Here is a 5,817-nt window from a genome sequence, read left to right as displayed (position 1 = left end):
CATAAAAAGGGGGACCCCCGCTTTTTGTTCCACGAAATCGCACAAGCTTTTTTCGCATCCACGGTTTGCCACCGCACACCAAAATGCCGATCCGGCTGCCTACTTTAGCCAACAGGTGGAGCCAGGCGCGCCGTACTTGCGCGGCACTTCCCACGTCCACCGAAGTCGGTGCCAAGGACCACTTTCGGCGCCGGAGCCGCGTACGAGCCTACTCGAGGCGGAAGAACGAAGCCAGCAAGGGCCTGGCCGCAAGTGCGTTCAATTGTCGGGACGTCCAAGTCCCTCGTTCTTCCGTGCTTCCTCTTTCGGCAAGTCGTTGCGGCACCTTCCCAAAGCGCGCAGACCCGCTAATCGCGACGAGCGCGACGTGGCCGTGCCGCCTTTCCCTCGGCAGCAAGCAAAACGCCTGGCAACGTCGACGCTCCCCTAACCGCGATCTCGCACCGTGTTTCGTGTGGCGAATTCAAAAGCCGGCCGGCGCTGCTGCAACCATTACGGTCGGTACGCATACGCCGCGGAGGGCGGGACGGTCATCGGAGCGTGCGGTTCCTCCATCGAGTACTGCGCACCTCGGCCGTCGCATCGCCGTGCCATGACCGGCCGCGCGTCAACGCGAACCGGTGCCAGCGAGATCCCTCGCCTGCAAGAACCGACCGGCAGCCTCCGTCACCCGAGGACGCGGAGGCGCTTGCCGCGGACGGCGGGACGGTATGCACTGGTGCACAGCGGACCCGTCACATCGCCAGTTCCTTGACCGACCGCCGACGCTTGTGCCGTTCCTCTCGTACTTGGCAGTCGCCGCGCGATTGTCGGGTCTCGTTCTTGCACGCTCGAACGGTCGGGAGGGCACTCGGCTGGCGTTTCGGGAACGCGCAGCCTCGCCTTCTACCGACGTAACCACGACTCGCCGTTCGCGCTCCGCCGCTCCTGTTTACAGTACTAGGCGGTCCCGCAGCGGTCGGGTCGCGCATTTCGAGCGCTTCGAGCCACGGTGCAGTGGCGGGTCGAAAGCCGACCTATGAGTGCGTTGCGCCGTTTGTACCCGCGTCCGCCACCTGGCCGACCGTCCAAGGTCGCGGTGTTGGCGTCCGCTGGGCGCAACAATTTGTCACGGGGTGCCGCTCCACATTCAGGCAGCCCCGTGGGGAAAAGCCGACCCCGCGTCCAAACGGGGTCAGCGGCAGAAAGTGTCGGGCGCAGACGCAGCTGAGGCGCTCACCCTTCACAATCCGTTAATGATCCTTCCGCAGGTTCACCTACGGAAACCTTGTTACGACTTTTACTTCCTCTAAATGATCAAGTTTGGTCATCTTTCCAACAGACCGGCGCAACCGAAAGGCCGCGCCGGACATCGGTCCGAAGACCTCACTAAATCATTCAATCGGTAGTAGCGACGGGCGGTGTGTACAAAGGGCAGGGACGTAATCAACGCGAGCTTATGACTCGCGCTTACTGGGAATTCCTCGTTCAAGGGGAACAATTGCAAGCCCCTATCCCAATCACGAAAGAAGTTCCACGGGTTACCCAGTCTTTTCAGACAGGGATAAAGACACGCTGCTTCCTTCAGTGTAGCGCGCGTGCGGCCCCGGACATCTAAGGGCATCACAGACCTGTTATTGCTCTGTTTCGTGCGGCTAGGAGCCGCTTGTCCCTCTAAGAAGGTTGTAAGGTGCTGGGAACCCCGCACCTATTTAATAGGCTAGAGTCTCGTTCGTTATCGGAATTAACCAGACAAATCGCTCCACCAACTAAGAACGGCCATGCACCACCATCCACCGAATCAAGAAAGAGCTCTCAATCTGTCAATCCTCCCAGTGTCCGGGCCGGGTAAGTTTTCCCGTGTTGAGTCAAATTAAGCCGCAGGCTCCACTCCTGGTGGTGCCCTTCCGTCAATTCCTTTAAGTTTCAGCTTTGCAACCATACTTCCCCCGGAACCCAAATACTTTGGTTTCCCGGAAGCTGCCCGCCGAGTCATTTGAGTAACTCAGGCGGATCGCTGGTTGGCATCGTTTATGGTCAGAACTAGGGCGGTATCTGATCGCCTTCGAACCTCTGACTTTCGTTCTTGATCAATGAAAACATTCTTGGCAAATGCTTTCGCAGTAGTTCGTCTTGCGACGGTCCAAGAATTTCACCTCTAGCGCCGCAATACGAATGCCCCCGTCCGTCCCTCTTAATCATTACCTCGTATTCCAAAAACCAACAGAACAGAAACGAGGTCTTGTTCTATTATTCCATGCAAGTTTATTCAGGCGACTCGCCTGCGTTGAGCACTCTAATTTTTTCAAAGTAAAAGCACCGGCCATCTCGAGGCACACAATGAAGTGCACCAAGAAAGAACCGGCATGATGTTCAGTCCGAGCCGTCGCATCGGGTAGATGCACTACTCGTCTGGAACTGAGATCCAACTACGAGCTTTTTAACCGCAGCAGCTTTAGTATACGCTATTGGAGCTGGAATTACCGCGGCTGCTGGCACCAGACTTGCCCTCCAATTGATCCTCGTTAAAGGATTTAGAGTGTACTCATTTCAATTACGGGGCCTCAAAAGAGTCCCGTATTGTTATTTTTCGTCACTACCTCCCCGTGCCGGGAGTGGGTAATTTGCGCGCCTGCTGCCTTCCTTGGATGTGGTAGCCGTTTCTCAGGCTCCCTCTCCGGAATCGAACCCTGATTCTCCGTTACCCGTAACAACCATGGTAAGCAAGTAACCTACCATCGAAAGTTGATAAGGCAGACACTTGAAAGAAACGTCGCCGGCTCGTGGCCATGCGATCAGCACAAAGTTATCCAGAGTCACCACACAATACGGGCCGAAACCCGATCGATCTTGGTCTAATAAAAGCACCCGTTACCCAAAGGGCTCCAGGCTCACTGCATGTATTAGCTCTAGAATTGCCACAGTTATCCAAGTAGGAAGAAACGATCTAAGGAACCATAACTGATTTAATGAGCCATTCGCGGTTTCGCCTTATTTCGGCATGTACTTAGACATGCATGGCTTAATCTTTGAGACAAGCATATGATTACTGGCAGGATCAACCAGGTAATCGTTCGACTGCGCGTCCGTCCTCGCCTTCGGCGGGCCGGACGCAGTCTGTGTGCGGCGGAGGCCACCTTCAGGCGCCCCAACACGCTTATTTTGCACTCCGAGATGACGGCGTTCGAGCTCGCTACGGCACAACCTTCCCGAAAGACGAGTGGGAGCCGTGCGGCAAGAAGCACGTTCATGCTCGCTCTTTTTCGTTGCATCGACTCGGTCGCGCCGTGCGGGTTGCCCAAGCCCGCTGCACTGTCGGTGGACCGGCCGGAGCAACGGAGCCGAGACTGCAAAGCCGCCAGACGACGGGTCACGCCCGCGTCTTCGGCGCTTTCGCATCTGAATCGCCCGAGGACGACACGGAACACACCTCGATATCGTGGTAAAACGGCACCGTCCGACAACCAGCCCCTAACGCATCAAGCGGATGAGGCTGCAGACGACTGCCGTGGATTCCCCTGGAGCAGACCCGAGGACACGCTTGACGAGGCCGAAGCCCGCCGCATATCAGACACCCGGTCGCTTTCGCGTACGCCGCTCACGAGAACCCCCACATAATAGCAGCGATAAGTACCCAGACCTCCTTGGGCACTAATACGAGCGTACTCGAGAAAATTTCACCGCGGGTGTGCCCCGAAACGTGTGGCACGTTGAGCGTGCCACAAGTCTACGTCGCTCTCAAACCCGCCGAGGTCGTAGAATTTGCGACCCTACTCACGAAATTCCCACCGAGGATACGGCCGCAAACGTACCGCACCTTGGGTAGGCCACGAGTTTGTGCAACACTACGCTGACGGCACAGCACCGAGGTCGTGCGCGCACGCACGGGAAAATTCCGCCGCGGTTTCTGCCGAAAACGTGAGGCACCACGACTCTCCGCAAGTTCGCGTCGACTGCGAAAGACCGAAGTCGTGAACGACGTGTCCGCTACTCGCCGCCGACACGCTGGACACCAAACGTACAACGACTCGACGGCGTCGTAGAGGCCCACGACGCGGTTTTCCTTAACGACGTCTCGGCGTGGCACCGACAGGTTAGAACGGCCGACCAACGTTCCCTGTCCGCCGTTCGGCTCAGTCGAAGGGCTCGGCGACTTCGGCAACGCTGCGAAGCCGCACGGTGACGCACGCCATGTCCCCATTTTTTTTTTTTTTTCTTTCTGCGTCTGCCGGGGTGCCCCTATAATAGCAGCGATAAGCACCCAGACCGCCGTGGGTCGCTCGCCCCGGCTGACGTGGTTTTTCGTACTCCTGCGGCGGTCGCCGTCAAGCACGTCCAAATACGCTACTTTCGTGGGCGCATTCACGCTCTTTCGCTTCGCCGGAGTGCCAGCACTCACTCTGCCAAAAACGGCGAACATCCGAGCGGCGGTTCCCACTTTTGCGTCGGCGTCGCAAACCCCGCCCCGGCAGACGAGGTTTGCCGTACTCGTGCGACGGTGGCCGGCGGGCACGTCGAAAGACGCCGATATCGTGCGCGAATTGGCGCACCTTGGCTTCACCGGAGTGCCGCCACTGACTCCTCCAAAAACGGCGAAGATCCGAGCGGCGCTTCCCACTTTCGCATCGGCGTCCCGAACTCCGCCCCGGCTGACGCGGTTTACCGTACTCGTGCGACGGTCGCCGGCGAGCACGTGGAAAGACGCCGATATCGTGCCCGAATCGGCTCCGTTCGGCTTCGCCGGAGTGCCAGCACTGGCTCGGCGAAAGACGACGAACATCCGAGCGACGGTTCTCACTATTGCGTACGCGTCGCAAACCCCGCCCCGGCAGACGCACTTTGCCGTACTCGTGCGACGGTCGCCGGCGAGCACGTAGAAAGACGCCGATATCGTGCCGGAATCGGCCCCGTTTGGCTTCGCCGGAGTGCCAGCACTCACTCGGCCACAAACGGCGAACATCCGAGCGGCGGTTCCCACTTAGCCGTCGGCGTCCCGAACTCCGCCCCGGCAGACGCGGTTGCCGAGCTCGTGCGACTAGCGACCGCGAAGCCGTCTCGCGACGCCGCTTTCGTGCGCGGCTCCCACTGCGACCTGGGTCACCCGAGGTCGACGAGCAAGAAAGAATGTCGAAAAAAAATTTTTTTTTTTTTTGCGTCTGCCGGGGTGCCCCTATAATAGCAGCGATAAGCACCCAGACCGCCATGGGTCGCTCGCCCCGGCTGACGTGGTTTTTCGTTTTCCTGCGGTGGTCGTCGTCAAGCACGTCCAAACACGCCACTTTCGTGGGCGCATTCGCGCTCTTTCGCTTCGCCGGAGTGCCAGCACTCACTCTGCCAAAAACGGCGAACATCCTAGTGGCGGTTCCCACTTTTGCGTCGGCGTCGCCAACCCCGCCCCGGCATACGCGGTTTGCCGTACTCGTGCGGCGGTGGCCGGCGGGCACGTCGAAAGACACCGATATCGTGCGCGAGTCGATGCTTCTTGGTCTCGCAGGAGGGCCGCCACTCACTCCTGCAAAAACGGCGAAGATCCGAGCGGCGCTTCCCACTTTTTCGTCGGCATCGCAAACCTCGCCCCGGCAGACGCGCTTTGCCGTACTCGTGCGACGGTCGCCGGCGAGCACGTCGAAATACGCCGATATCGTGCCCGAATCGGCCCCGTTTCGCTTCGCCGGAGTGCCAGCACTCACTCGGCCAAAAACGGCGAACATCCGAGCAGCGGTACCCACTTAGCCGTCGGCATCCCGAACTCCGCGCCGGCTGACGCGGTTGCCGAGCTCGTGCGACTAGCGACCGCGAACGCGTCTCGCGACGCCGCTTTCGTGCGCGGCTCCCATT

At 59.2% G+C, this 5,817-nt stretch overlaps 1 non-coding gene across 1 annotated transcript; it reads right to left on the bottom strand.

Moving 5' to 3' along the window:
• Positions 1 to 1,233: 1,233 nt before the first annotated feature.
• LOC142793206 (small subunit ribosomal RNA) lies at positions 1,234 to 3,048 on the bottom strand. Its single transcript, XR_012891519.1, has one exon. It is a non-coding gene; the product is annotated as a small subunit ribosomal RNA (ribosomal RNA).
• Between the last annotated feature and the right edge of the window lie 2,769 nt (positions 3,049 to 5,817).

The sequence above is a fragment of the Rhipicephalus microplus genome, unplaced genomic scaffold (genome assembly GCF_043290135.1).
Source record: "Rhipicephalus microplus isolate Deutch F79 unplaced genomic scaffold, USDA_Rmic scaffold_293, whole genome shotgun sequence".
NCBI classification, from domain to species: Eukaryota; Metazoa; Arthropoda; class Arachnida; order Ixodida; family Ixodidae; genus Rhipicephalus; species Rhipicephalus microplus.
Note: the sequence above shows the minus strand (reverse complement) of the source record. Positions and strands in the feature narration are given on the sequence as shown.